We start from the raw sequence: 15,368 nt of genomic DNA on the forward strand, positions 1-15,368 counted from the left end.
TAACAATAACCCACAACCTTCGGACCAACTAACTTTTTGCTTCACCTTTGCTGCTTTTAAGATTCTGTTTATCTTTAATCTTTGACATTTTAATTATGTGTCTTGATGTGAACCTCCTTGGGTTCATCTGCTTTGGAGCTCTTTGTGAATCCTGAGCCTGGATGTCTGTTTCCTTCTGTAATTTACAGAAGTTTTCAGATTTTGATTCTTTTTTTTTTTTTTTTTTTTAGATTTTGATTCTTTAAATTAATTTTCTTCCCCCTTCTTTCTCTTTTCTCTCTTTGGGATGCTATAATATGAGTGTTTTTTTTGATGTTGTAAAAAAGATTCCTTAACCTACTGTCATTTTTTAAAGTCTCATTCCTTCTTACTATTTAGCTTTGTTATTTTTCGTTACACTGTTATTCCAATTGTCCATATGTCCTTCTGCATTTGCTAGTCTTCTGTTGTTTCCTTGTAGTGTATCTTAATTTTTTACTTTATTCTTCAACTCTGATGTGTGTGTGTGTGTGTGTATTTGTTTGTTTTTCTCTCTCTGTTTAAGTTCTGAGTTCTACCACTCTTCTCTCTAATGTAGTAAACATCTTTATGATCATTTCCTTAAATCTTTTTATCAGATATGTTGCTTATGGTCTGTTTCTTTTCTTTTTTCTCTCTGCCAACCCCTCCCCCACCAAGGTTTTTAATTTGGAGCATATTCCTCTGTCTCCTCATTTTACTTGACTTTTTCTGTTTGTTTCTATGAATTAGGCAGAATAATTATTTCCTCAAAACTTGAAAGAATGGTCCTGCATGTGGTCATCCCCAGTATAAGTTGTGTGCATGTTGTGTCTTTGGTAATTGTTATGAGCTAAGGTTCCTGGGTTATTCCATGGGACTGTCCCTGATGGAAGAGCAGAACTGAAGTGGATATGGATCAACACAGTTATAGGGTTTTCTCTGCAAAAGGCACTCTAGCAGAGACGTTGTAGCCAAGGTAGGGCATGGGCTGGGGTGTCAGCAGTGTTTCATGCAGGGTTGCCCTGGCAGTATAGCTGTAGATGAAGTGGGTAATACCAAGGTATTACCAGGGTAATATCTTCACTGCGAGTACTCTGGGAGGATAGCTAAAGCAGAGAGAGTGCAAGCTGGTGTGTTCTTGCACAGAGCACCTTGGAGAGGCATCTGTGAAGTATGAGTTGGGAGTTACCAGAGAGCTCTGCACCAGAGGTGTGAGCAAGCTGTCTGGCGTAAGTGGTGAGGGACTGGAGTGTTCTGGGGTACTTTGATTTTGTGTCACCTTAGCACTACAGTTGGAATTATAATTAGTGCTGACTCTGGTGTCTCAGTGTGCTTTGCACTGGGGACACCTTTGTGGGATAGCTGGGACTGGTGTGGGCTAGAGGCCCAGGGCTTGCTGAGATGGTAAGCCAACTGGGACACCTGGATCCTGTTTCTGTCCATGCTACCAAGTTGGAGGGAAACATGGTGACAGACAGCTTCTCAGTCCTGGAGAGAATTCCAGTAGCTCCCTTGCCATTTGGCTGTTTTCGTTTTCCTTTCCTTTCCTTTCTATTTCTTTCCTTTCCCTTCTCTTTCTGTTCCTCTTTCTTTTCCTCTTTCCTTTCTTCTTTCCCTTTATTTTCTCTTTTCTTTCTCTTTTCTTTTCTTTTTCTTTTTTGGCCAGTTTCTTTATATTCCAGTAGAGCATTGTTGTGCTCATTTGTTCTCTCTCAGGTGCACTCTCTCTCTGTCTTTTAAACATAGTTGACAGTGCTATATTAGTTTAGGTATACAACTTTGTGATATGATAAGTTATCACAAATGTAGCTATACTATTACAATATCACTGGCTGTATTCTTTATGTTCTGCCTCTTATTCCTGTGACTTACTTATATCATAACTAGAAGCCTATATCTCCCACTCCTCTCCACCCTTTTGCACAACCCAAGGAGTTTGTTTTCTGTATTGATAGGTTTGTTCCACTTTTTGTTTATTTTTTTAAATCTCTTTAATGAGTGGAATCATATGGTACCTGTTTTTCTCTGTCTTATTTACTTCACTTAGCATAATACCCTCTAGGTCCATCCATGTTATCTCAAATGAGGCAATATCCTTTTTGTAAATAGATGCTTAATATTCCATTGTATGTATATGTGTGTATGTATATCCATACATGTACACAACATATCTTTCCTTATCCATTCACCTATTGATGGACACTTAGGTTACTTCCATATCTTGGCTATTGTAAATAATAGTGCAATAAACATAGAGATATGTATATCTTTTAGAAATTATGTTTTCATTTTCTTTGGGTAATACCCAGTAGTGGAATTATTTGCTGCTTCCTGACAGCACACAGCAGAAGAATGAGGCACAAGCAAGTCAGCTGCAAGAGAGAGGGAGCAGGGGTCGACAGTAGAAAAGACTGTTGCCATGAACAACTCCTCAGTCTCATATTTATTGGCTATTTAGACAGTAATCAACAAAGAGCCAAAGAAGGCTATACATTAATCATATGCCTTGTAGATAAACAAGAAGGAATATGAGTTATGAGTTATACACTGATTATAAGTTTTATAAATAAGCAAGAAGAAAGGCAGGATATGTCTGGTCAAGTAGAATAGAATTTACAGTTGAGCAAGCACATTCAAAGGGATCATCTAATTAACCACAGGTGGTCTCTGGAGAAGGAGAAATAACAGAAAAAAGAAGCAGGTGGTGTTCCACCCTGAGCAGGCCAGGTATTCCCAGCTGTTTGGCTTCAAGGACGTATATCATCTTCTCCCCAAGAGGCCTGTTGTTAATACATTTTTTTTCTTTTTTCTTTTTTTTTTAAATTATTTTTATTACCATATAATGTATTATTTGCCCCAGGGGTATAAGTATGTGAATCGTCAGGCTTACACACTTCACAGCACTTACCATATCACATACCCCTCCCAATGTCCATAACCCAACCACCCTCTCAACACTGCCGTCCCCCAGCAACCCTCAGTTTGTTTTGTGAGATTAAGAGTCTCTTATGGTGCATCTCCTTCCCGATCCCATCTTGTTTCATTTTTTCCTTTCCTACACCCCATGCCCTCCACTCTACCTCTCAAATTCCTCATATCAGGGAGATCATATGATGTCTTTCTCTGATTGACTTATTTGGCTCAGCATAATACCGTCTAGTTCTATCCACGAAATCTTCTGATGGCTGCTTATATTTTATTGTATATATTTTTACCCCATCTTCTTTAGCCATTCATCTGTTGATGGACAGCTAAGTTCTTTCCATAGTTTGGCTATTGTGAACATTGTTACTATAAACATTTGGGTGCATGTGCCCCTTCAGATCACTACATTTGTATCTTTAGGATAAATACCCAGTAGTGTGATTGCTGGGCCAATATATCCAGGGTAGCTCTATTACCAACTTTTTGAGGAACCTCCATGCTGTTTTCCAGAGTAGCTACACCAGCTTGCATTCCCAACAAAAGTGTAGGAGGGTTCCCCTTTCTCTGCATCCTCTCCAACATCTATCATCTCCTGAATTGTTAATTTTAGCCATTCTTTAACCAAAATTGTGGTTTTTATTTGTATTTCCCTGATACTGAGTGATGTTGAGCACTTTTTCATGTGTCTGTTGACCATCTGGATGTCTTCTTTGCAGAAATGTCTGTTCATGTCCTCTGCCCATTTCTCGATTGGATTATTTGTTCTTCAGGTGTTGAGTTTGATAAGTTCTTTGTAGATTTTGGATATTAGCCCTTTATCTGAAAAGATTTGCTAATCTTCTCCCATTCTGTTAGTTGTCTTTTGGTTTTCTTGACTGTTTTCTTTGCTGTGCAAAAGCTTTTGATCTTGATGAAGTCCCAATAGTTCATTTATGCCCTTGCTTCTGTTGCCTTTGGTGATGTGTCTAGGAAGAACTTACTGCAGCTGAGGTCAAAGAGGTTGCTGCTGGGATGCCTGGGTAGCTCAGTAGGTTAACCCTCTGCCTTTAGCTCAGGTCATGATTTCAGTTTCCCAGAATTGAGCCCCACATCAGGCTCTCTGCTTGGCAGGGAGCCTGCTTCTCCTCTCCCCTCCCCCCTCACCCCCGCCCACCTCTCTGCCTACTTGTGATCTCTGTCTGTCAAATAAATAAATAAAATGAAATGAAAAGAGGTTGCTGCCTGTGTTGTCTTCAGGATTTTGATGGATTCCTGTCTCATATTGAGGTCTTTCAACCATTTTGAGTCTATTTTTATGTGTGGTTTAAGGAAATGGTTCAGTTTCATTCTTCTGCATGTGGCTATCCAATTTTCCCAACACCATTTATTGAAGAGACTGTCTTTTTTCCATTCGACAATCTTTTCTGCTATGTCGAAGGTTAGTTGACCATAGAGTTGAGGATCTGTTTCTGGGCTCTCTCTTCTGTACCACTGATCGATGTGTCTGTTTTTGTTTCAGTACCATACTGCCTTGATGATTACAGCTTTGTAATAGAGCTTGAAGTCTGGAATTGTGATGTCACAAACCTTGACTTTCTTTTCCAACATTCCTTTGGCTATTCAGGGTCTTTTCTGGTTCCATATAAATTTTGGAATTATTTGTTCCATTTTGTTGAAAAAAATTGATGGTATTTTGATAGGGATTGCTTGAAACATGCAGATTGCTTTAGGTAACATAGACATTTTCACAATATTTGTTCTTCCAGTCCATGAGCATGGAACGTTTTTCCATTTCTTTGTGTCTTCCTCCATTTCTTTCATGAGTACTTTATAGTTTTCTGAGTACAGATTCTTTGCCTCTTTGGTTAGGTTTATTCCTAGGTATCTTATGGTTTTGGGTGAAATTGTAAATGGGATTGACTCCTTAATTTCTCTTTCTTCTGTCTTGCTGTTGGTGTGCGACTGATTTCTGTGCATCAATTTTACATCCTGACACTTTACTGAATTCTTATATGAGTTCTATTAGTTTTGGAGTGGAGTCTTTGGGTTTTCCACATAAAGAATTATATCATCTGCAAAGAATGAGAGTTTGACTTTTTCTTTGCTTATTTGGATGCCTTTCATTTCCTTTTGTTGTCTGATTTGCTGAGGCTATGACTTCTTGTACTATGTTGAATAGCAATGGTGATAGTGGACATCCCTGCTGTGTTCCTCATCTTAGGGGAAAAGCTCTCAGTTTCTCCCCATTGAGAGTTATATTCACTGTGGGTTTTTCATAGATGGCTTTGATTATATTGAGGTATGTACCCTTTATCCTTACACTTTAAAGAGTTTTGATCAAGAAAGGATATTGTACTCTGTCAAATCCTTTTTCAGCATCTGTTGAGAGTATCATATGGTTCTTGTTCTTTCTTTTATTAATGTATTGTATCACATTGATTGATTTGCAGATGTTGAACCAATCTTGCAGCCCTGGAATAAATTCCACTTGGTTTGAATAATCCTTTTAATGTACTATTGGATCCTATTGGCTAGTATTTTGGCGAGAATTTTCACATCTGTGTTCATCAAGAATATTGGTCTGTAATTCTCCTTTTTGGTGGGGTCTTTGGTTTTGGGAATCAAGGTAATGCTGGCCTCATAAATTGAGTTTGGAAGTTTTCCTTCCATTTCTTTCTTATTTTTTTTTCTTTTTCTTTCTTTCTTTTCTTTTCTTTTTTTTTTTTTTAACAGTTTCAGTAGAATAAGTATTAATTCTTCTTTAAATGCTTGGTAGAATTCCCCTGGGGAGCCATCTGGCCCTGGGCTCCTATTTGTTGGGAGATTTTTGATGACTGTTTCAATCTCCTTACTGGTGATGGGTCTGTTCAGGTTTTCTGTGTCTTCCTTGTTCAGTTTTGGTAGGTTATACATCTCTAGGAATGCATCCATTTCTTCCAGATTGTCAAATTTACTGGCGTATAGTTGCTCAGAGTATGTTCTTATACTTGTCTGTATTTCTTTGGTGTTGGTTGTGATCTCTCCTCTTTCATTCATGATTTTATTTATTTGGGCCCTTTCTCTTTTCTTTTTGATAAGTCTGGCCAGGAGTTTATCAATCTTATTCTTTCAAAGAACCAGCTCTTAGTTTCATTAATCTGTTCTACTTTTCTTTGGTTTCTATTTCATTGATTTCTGCTCTAATCTTTATTATTTCTCTTCTCCTGCTGGGTTTAGGCTTTCTTTGCTGTTCTTTCTCTAGCCCCTTTATGTGTAGGGTTAGGTTGTGTAGTTGAGACCTTTCTTGTTTCTTTAAGAAAGGCTTCTATCACGATATACTCTCTTTAGGACCACTTTTCTATGTCCCACAGATTTTGAACAGTTGTGTTTTCATTTTCATTAATTTCCATGAATTTTTCAATTCCTCTTTAATTTCCTAGTTGACCCATTCATTCTTTAGAAGGAATCTCTTTAGCCTCCATGTATTTGAGTTCTTTCCAACTCTCCTCTTGTGTTTGAATTCTAGCTTCAGAGCATTGTGGTCTTAAAATATAAAGGGCATGATCCCAATCTTTTGGTATTGGTTGAAACCTGATTTGTGACCCAGGATGTGATCTATTCTGGAGAATGTTCCATGTGCACTAGAGAAGAATGTGTATTCTCTTGCGTTGGGATGGAATGTTCTGAATATATCTGTGATGTCCATCTGGTCCAGTGTGTCATTTAATGCCTTTATTTTCTTGTTGATCTTTTGCTTGAATGATCTGTCCATTTCAGTGAGGGGGTGTGAAATTTCCCTACTATTATTGTATTATTGTCAATGTGTTTCTTTGATTTTGTTCTTAATTGGTTTATGTAGTTGTCTGCTCCCATGTTAAGGGCACAGATATTTAAAATTGTTAGATCTTCTTGTTGGACAAATCCTTTGAGTATGATATAGTGTCCTTCCTCATCTCTTATTATAGTCTTTGTCTTAAAATCTAATTTATCTCATGTAAGGATCGCCATCCCAGCCTTCTTTTGATGTCCATTAGTATGATAAATTGTTTTCTACCCCCTCACTTTAAATCTGGAAGTGTCTTTGGGTGAAAAATGAGTTTCTTGTTGACAGTATATCGATAAGTTTTGCTTTTTATTCCATTCTGATGCACTGTGCCTTTTGATTGGGGCATTTAGCTCATTTACATTCAGGGTAACTATAGAGAGATATGAATTCAGTGCATCTGTATTGCCTGTAAGGTGACTATTACTATACATTGTCTCTGTTCCTTTCTAGTCTACTACTTTTAGGCTCTCTCTTTGCTTTGAGGACCCCTTTCAATATTTCCTATGGGGCTGGTTTGGTGTTTGCAAGTTCTTTTAATTATCGTTTGTCCTGGAATTTTTTATTTCTCCTTCTATTTTCAATGATAGCCTAGCTGGGTATAATATTCTTGTCTGTATATTTTTCTCATTTAGTGCTCTGAATATATCATGCCAGTTCTTTCTGGCCTGCGAGGTCTCTGTGAATAAGTCTGCTGCCAGTCTAATATTTCTACCATTGTATGTTACATACTTCTTGTCCGGAACTGCTTTCAGGATTTTCTCTTTTTCACTAAGACTTGTAAGTTTTACTCTTAGATGATGGGTGTGGACCTATTTTTATTGATTTTGAGGGAGTTCTCTGTGCCTCCTGGATTTTGATGCTTGTTCCTTTTGACATATTAGGGAAATTCTCTACTATAATTCACTACAATATACCTTCTGCCCCCCTCTTTCTCTTTCTTCTTTTTCTGGAATCCCAATTATTCTAAGATTCTTTTGTCTTATGGCATCACTTATCTGTCAAATTCTTCCCTCATGGTCCAGTAATTGTTTGTCTCTCCTTTGCTTGGCTTCTTTATTCTCTGTCATTTGGTCTTCTATATCACTAATTCTCTCTTCTCCATCATTTATCCTAGTGGTAAGAGCCTCCATTTTTTTTTTAAATTTTCTCTTCCCTGTGACACTTTTTTTTTCAATAAACATATAATGTATTTTTAGCCACAGGGGTACAGATCTGTGAATCGCCAGGTTTACACACTTCACAGCACTCACCATAGCACATACCCTCCCCAATGTCCATAACCCCACCACCCTCTCCCTCCCCCCCCAGCAACCTTCAGTTTGTTTTGTGAGATTAAGAGTCTCTGATGGTTTGTTTCATTTATTCTTGATCTTGTTTCATTTATTCTTTTCCTACCCCCAACCCCAACATTGTCTCTCCACTTCCTCATATCAGGGAGATCATATGATAGTTGTCTTTCTCCAATTGACTTATTTCGCTAAGCATAATACCCTCTAGTATGTCTCTCCACTTCCTCATATCAGGGAGATCATATGATAGTTGTCTTTCTCCAATTGACTTATTTCGCTAAGCATAATACCCTCTAGTTCCATACTCGTCATCGCAAATGGCAAGATTTCATTTCTTTTCATGGCTGCATACTATTCCATTGTATATATATACCACATCTTCTTTATCCATTCATCTGTTGATGGACATCTAGGTTCTTTCCATAGTTTGGCTATTGTGGACATTGCTGCTATAAACATTCGGATGCACATGCTCCTTCAGATCACTACGTTTGTATCTTTAGGGTAAATACCCAGTAGTGCAATTGCTGGGTCATAGGGTAACTCTATTTCCAACTTTTTGAGGAACTTCCATGCTACTTTCCAAAGCGGTTGCACCAGCCTGCGTTCCCAAAACAGTGTAGGAAGGTTACCCTTTCTCCACATCCTCACCAGCATCTGTCATTTCCTGACTTGTTAATTTTAGCCATTCTGACTGGTGTGAGGTGGTATCTTATTGTGGTTTTAATTTGTATTTTCCTGATGCTGAGTGATGTGGAGTATTGTTTCATGTGTCTTTTGGCCATCTGGATGTCTTCTTTGCAGAAATGTCTGTTCATGTCCTCTGCCCATTTCTTGATTGGATTATTTGTTCTTTGGGTGTTGAGTTTGATAAGCTCTTTATAGATTTTGGATACTAACCCTTTATCTGATATGTCATTTGGAGATATCTTCTCCCATTCTGTCAGTTGTCTTTTGGTTTTGTTAACTGTTTCCTTTGTTGTGCAAAAGCTTTTGATCCCTTGAAGAAATCCCAATAGTTCATTTTTGCTCTTGCTTCCCTTGCCTTTGGCGATGTTCCTTGGAAGAATTTGCTGTGGCTGAGGTCGAAGAGGTTGCAGCCTGTGTTCTCCTCAAGGATTCTGATGGATTCCTTTCCCACATTGAGGCCCTTCCTCCGTTTTGAGCCTATTTTCATGTGTGGTATAAGGAAATGGTCCAATTTCATTTTTCTGCATGTGACTGTCCAATTTTCCCAACACCATTTGTTGAAGAGGCTGTCTTTTTTCCACTGGACATTCTTTCCTGCTTTGTCAAAGATTAGTTGACCATAGAGTTGAGGGTCTATTTCTGGGCTCTCTATTCTGTTCCATTGATCTATGTGTCTGTTTTTGTGAGCCTCCACTTTTTATTGTCCCTCATTAATGGCTTGAGCTACAAATTAGGTCATTGGGTGCTCACTTAGATGAACCTGAGGGCCTGGGCTCTCAGGCAGCCAGGGCTGGGGACAGTAAACCGTACTCATCTTAACCATTTTACTGTGAGTAGATCATCTTGAGGCCAGATCAATATGTAAGTTTCCAGTCCAAGGACTCATTGTATCACCTAATTATTAAAAATTAGTGCAGGTCTCCAGCATGGTGCTGGTGCTTCAGCCTCTACTAAGAAATAAACCAGAGCATTGAGACACAACCCCATTCTGTCTTATTGCAAACCTATTGTGTTTTGACTTTGTAAGTGTGTCCTTTCTGCACATGGCCTCTACTATCCCCTTATCATTGCATCAGGCCTGTGTCAGCCCTCAATAGTGAATACAAACAGAGGAGCTTCTAGACAACCCTCTTCTCACCTCCTGTTCCCTGCCCTTTGTCTTCTTTCCCCGGATACTACAAAAAGCTCAGGGACCACCAGATGAGATCAGGGATCACTCACTGGATTTTGTGAACCTGAGAGCAGAAGTCAAATATATCCACAGCACTCTTCAAGGTATGAGTGACCTCATCAGGAGCCTTTTTTCCAGGGAAACCAAAGACACAGAGGAAAGAGCAGTCCTATGAGGGAGAAAGTCAGCAAACACAGCTGGTGCATGGTGACCTTTAAAGGCGACCAGCCAGAAGGCCCAGTGGAAGGTGAGGAGCAACTTTCTCTGTTGGGTCCCATTTCATCATGATTTCTCTCCTGCCTATTTTATGTTTAGTAAATGTCATCTAACTTCTAGTGCATATATATATATATATATATATATATATATATATATGATTTACCAGTCATTTCAGTCTGCTACTCCTCCTCCATCTTGCCTCTGTAATACATGTTTTTCTTAAGATTATATTTAAGCATCCTTGCGTGACTGGTACAATTTCTTATAAGTTCTATTTTAAGCAATACATTGTTCTGAGGGACATTTACAATTATTAGATCCTATATATATTTTTAATTGTTTGAGGTACCTTCATACTGTTTTCCACAGTGGCTGTACCAATTTACATTCCCATTGACAGCACACAAGGGTTCCTTTTCCTCCACATCCTCAGCACTTGTTATTTTTGTCATTTTAATTATAGCTATTCTATCTGGTATAAAGTAATGTCTCATTGTGGTTTTGATTTGCATTTCCCTCATGATTAATAATGTTGAACATCTTTACTTGTGTCTATTGATCATTATTTATTTAGGAGAAATATCTGGTTATGTCTTATGCCCATTTTTAGTTTGGACTATTTGGTTTTTTGGTGTTGAGTTGTATAAATTCTTTTTTTAAAAATTTATTTTTTATTTATTTTTGGCATAACAGTATTCATTATTTTTTCACCACACCCAGTGCTCCATGCAATCCGTGCCCTCTATAATACCCACCACCTGTTACCCCAACCTCCCACCCACCCGTCAATTCAAACCCCTTAGATTGTTTTTTAGAGTCCATAGTCTCTCATGGTTCACCTCCCCTTCCAATTTCCCCCAACTCCCTTCTCCTCTCTAACTCCCCATGTCCTCCATGCTATTTGTTATGCTCCACAAGTAAGTGAAACCATATGATAATTGACTCTCTCTGCTTGACTTATTTCACTCAGCATAATCTCTTCCAGTCCCGTCCATGTTGCTACAAAAGTTGGGTATTCATCCTTTCTGATGGAGGCATAATACTCCATAGTGTATATGGACCACATCTTCTTTATCCATTCATCCGTTGAAGGACATCTTGGTTCTTTCCACAGTTTGGCAACCTTGGCCATTGCTGCTATAAACATTGGGGTACAGATGGCCCTTCTTTTCATGACATCTGTATCTTTGGGGTAAATACCCAGTAGTGCAATGGCAGGGTCTTAGGGAAGTTCCATTTTTAATTTCTTGAGGAATCTCCACACTGTTCTCCAAAGAGACTGCACCAACAACATGTGTTGGAGGGGATATGGAGAAAGGGGAACCCTCTTACACTGTTGGTAGGAATGCAAGTTGGTACAGCTTGTACTCTTATAGGATTTTTTATGGTTTCAGATCTCACATTTAGGTCTTTAATCCACTTTTAGTTCATTTTTGTATATGGGGTTAGAAAGTTGTCTAGTTTCATTCTTTTATATGTAACTGTCTAGTTATCCTAGCATGATTTGTTGAGTAGACCAGCTTTTCTTCATTGTATATTCTTGCCTATTTTGTCATAATTGAGCAGAAAATTATGGTTTACTTCTGGAGTCTCTATTGCATCTCATTCAGCTGTGTATCTGTTTCTGTGCCAGTACCATACTATTTTGCTTACTACAACTTTGTTATATAGCTGGGAATCTGGGGTTGTGATACCTCCAATTTTGTAGTTCTTTCTCTGAATTGCTTTGGGTATTCAAGGTCTTATGTAATCCCATATACATTTTAGGATTTTTGAAATTCTAGTCTGATGAGAACTGCTGTTGATATTTAGTAGGGATTGCATTCAGTTGGTGATGCTTTGGAAAATATGAACATTTAAAAAATATTCATTCTTCTGATCCATGAGCATGGAATAGCTTTCCATTTTTTTATGCCCTTTTCAATTTCTTCCATTGGTGTTTTATAGTTTTTCAGAGTATGAGTACAGGTCTTTCACCTCCTTAGTTAAGTTTATTCCTAGATATTTTATTCTTTTTGTACAACTGTAAATAGCATTATTTTAAAAACTTCTCTTTTGCAACTTCACTAATAGTGTATAGAAATGCTACCACTTTCTGAGTATTAATTTTGTATCCTTCCAATTTACTGAATTTATTACTTCTAGTAGTTTTTTTCCTCCCCCTTTGGTGGAGTATTTAGGGTTTTCTATATGTAGTATCATGTCACCTATGAATAGTGACACTTTAACATCTTTATGAATATTGATGCCTGTCATTTATTTTTCTTGTCTGATTGCTATGGCTAGAATTTCTAGTGTGATGTTAAATAAAAGTAGTGAGAATGGACATTCTTGTCTTGTTCCTGACCTTAGAGGGGTAGCTTTCAGTTTACCATTGAGTTTGGTGTCAGCTGTGAGTTGTTAATATTTATCTTTCATTATGTTGAGATATGCACCTTCTAACCCCAGTTTGTTGAGAGTCTTTTTTTTTTTTTAATCATCAATGAAGGTTAAATCTTTTCAAAAACTTCCTGTGTCTATTGAGATGATCATGCGATTTTTATCCTGCATTTTGTTGATGTGGTGTATCATATTGATTGATTTGCAAATATTGAGCTACCCTTGCACCCTGGAATAAATCCCACCTATTGCGATGAATAATCTCTAATATATTGCTGAATTCAGCTTACTAATATTTTATTGAGGATTTTTGCATCTATGTTCATCAAGGTTATTGGACTATGATTTTCTTTCTTTCTTTCTTTCGTCTTTATCTGGTTTTGGTATTGTGTAATGCTGGCCTCATAGAATGTACTTCAAACCTTTCCTTCCTTTTCTATTTTTGGAATAGTCTCTCTTGAGGAGAGTAGGTATTAATTGGGTTGATTACTTATCTCTGCTTCATTTAGCTCGTTTTCTCTGGTTTCTCTGGTTCTTTCATTTGGAACATATATATTCCTTTGTCTTCTCATTCTGTCTGAGTTATTGTTTGCTTCTATGTATTAGGTAGATGAACACGTCTCCTGGTCTTAAAAGTAGTGACATTCTATAGTACAGACTTCCCTGGTCACCAGGACCAGGTGATGCAGTGATGTATCCTGTGTGGGTTGTATGTGCTCTCTTTTTGTGGTTGAGCAGCAGCTGGTGTTGTGGTGCTATCAGGGCAGGGTTTGTCCCCATAATAGCTGGCTGAGAAGCCCTGCTGCAAATGCTTTGTGTGGGCTGGCCCTTAGCTAAGCTCTCTGCAATGGTAGGCTGCAACTGCTGTGCCCACCCTAGTTAGTAGGAACTGCCCCCTACACAGCTGGCTGAATGTCCCAGTTGCAGCTTCTGTAGATGTGCTTGTGGGTAGGGTTTGGACACAGCCTTGTTAGCCTGGGTAGAACCACTCCAGACTTGCTGTCGGGTGGGGCTAGCTGTCAGCCCCACTGTCTGAAATATTTGGCTGCTACTACTGTGGGATCACTGGTGGGAAGGGCCTGCCCCTTTCTTGGTTAGCTGAGTCCCAGTTTCAGCCAGTGCCAGGGCACTGCTGGTTGGGATAAGCTCTCCTTCTCTCTGGAGCAGGTATAGCTTTGGTACATCAGTCCCAGCTAAGACTGCCTTCTGGGTGTGGTGGGCCTTTTTGAGGAGATGATGGTCTGAGCTGAGTCTGCCTGCTGGGTGTGGTGGGGCAGGAGCCACTTTGGAAGGGCAACTGCTAGGGTGGGTGGGTTAAGTGGGGCAGGTCTCATGGGAATGATGGGGTGGACAAGCAGTGCTGGCAAGATAAATGGATGGTGTCAGAACAGGCTCCCCAAAGCATCTGGCTATCTAGGCTGATGGAGGACAAGAAAAATGATGCCCACCAGCACTTCTATTTCTAGAGAAAGATTCTGTAAATCCCTGACCCTCTGGCACATGTCCTAAAATTAGTCAATAAATCTTCATGTATAAAGGAAGTGATTTTCAAACTGCTGTTTCTGTGCTGGTTCTTTAAGGGAAGAGACTTGGTTTTCTACAGCTAGGGATGCCCAGCTGTAGAAAAGCCCCACAGGGGCTTGATCCCTGTGCTCTTCCATGCTTATGATATCCCTTTCACTTGTAGGTAGCCATCCGGGGGTTTCCTGACCACATCTCTGACCTTTCTACCCTTTCCAATGTGTTTCTGTTCTTAAGACATTAGCTGTGGAAAATCTGTTCTGCCTTTCTTTCGTGTGTGTGTGTGTGTGTGTGTGTGTGTTTAAATTTATTTGACAGCGAGATCACAAGTAGGCAGAGAGGGAGGGGGAAACAGACTCCCCACCGAGCAGAGAGCCTGATGCAGGGCTCCATCCCAGGACCCTGAGACCATGACTTGATTCAAAGGCAGAGGCTTAACCCACTGAGCCATCCAGGCGCCCCCTTCCGGTGGCTTTTAGAGTGAAGTGCAATACATGCACTAGTTATTTTGGTGTGTCCATGGGAGTCGCTGAGCTCAGGATTTTCCTACTCTGCCTCCTTCCTGAGATCTTTCTTATTTCTTGATGTAGGTATTAGCATTATAATATATGGACTAACATTATCACTGTTGGTTTTACAAAGCATGTTGTTTAATCTTTACATATATGAGGATTTTCTAGCTTTCTTGTTCTAGTTTCATGTCACTGTTTAGAAAAGATGCTTGATATTTTAGTCTTCTCAAATGTATTATACATACTTTGTGTGAGAATGTTGCATTTGTGCTTAATAAAAATGCTGCAGGTCTAACATTTTTTTTAAGGCTCGTTTTCCTTGTTGGTTTTGATCTGTGAAAGTGGGGAATTAAGTCTCCGATTATTGTGTTACTATTTCTCCCTTTAGGTCTGGGTCTGTTAATGTTAGGTGCTCCTATGTTGGGTACATAAAAACTTACAAATTTTATGTACTTTTTGTATTGAACCATTTATCAGTATGTAATGATGTTGTCTCTGATTAGAATCTGTTTTAAAGTCTATTTTCTGTGATATAAGCATAGCTATTCCAGCTTTTGGTTTCCACTTACATGAAATATCTTTCTCCATCTCCCCATTTTCAGTCTGTGTCCTTAAATCTGAAGTGAGTCTCTGGTAGGTATCATATAGATGGGTCAGTGACTGTTATTGTGAACACTTTGTCATATAAGTCCTTGTCTTTGTTTCATTAAGTCTTTTTCTGAAGTTTTATCTTGTTCTTTCATTTAGAACATATTCTTTTTTTTTTTTTTCTTCATTTTCTTTGACTATGTGTTGGGTTTCTATCCATTGGATAAAACAGCCATCTCTACCTGTTTTGAATCTGTAGGCTTTGCACAGATAAGCCCTTTTGATGAACC

Source organism: Neovison vison, chromosome 3 (assembly GCF_020171115.1).
Source record: "Neovison vison isolate M4711 chromosome 3, ASM_NN_V1, whole genome shotgun sequence".
NCBI classification, from domain to species: Eukaryota; Metazoa; Chordata; class Mammalia; order Carnivora; family Mustelidae; genus Neogale; species Neogale vison.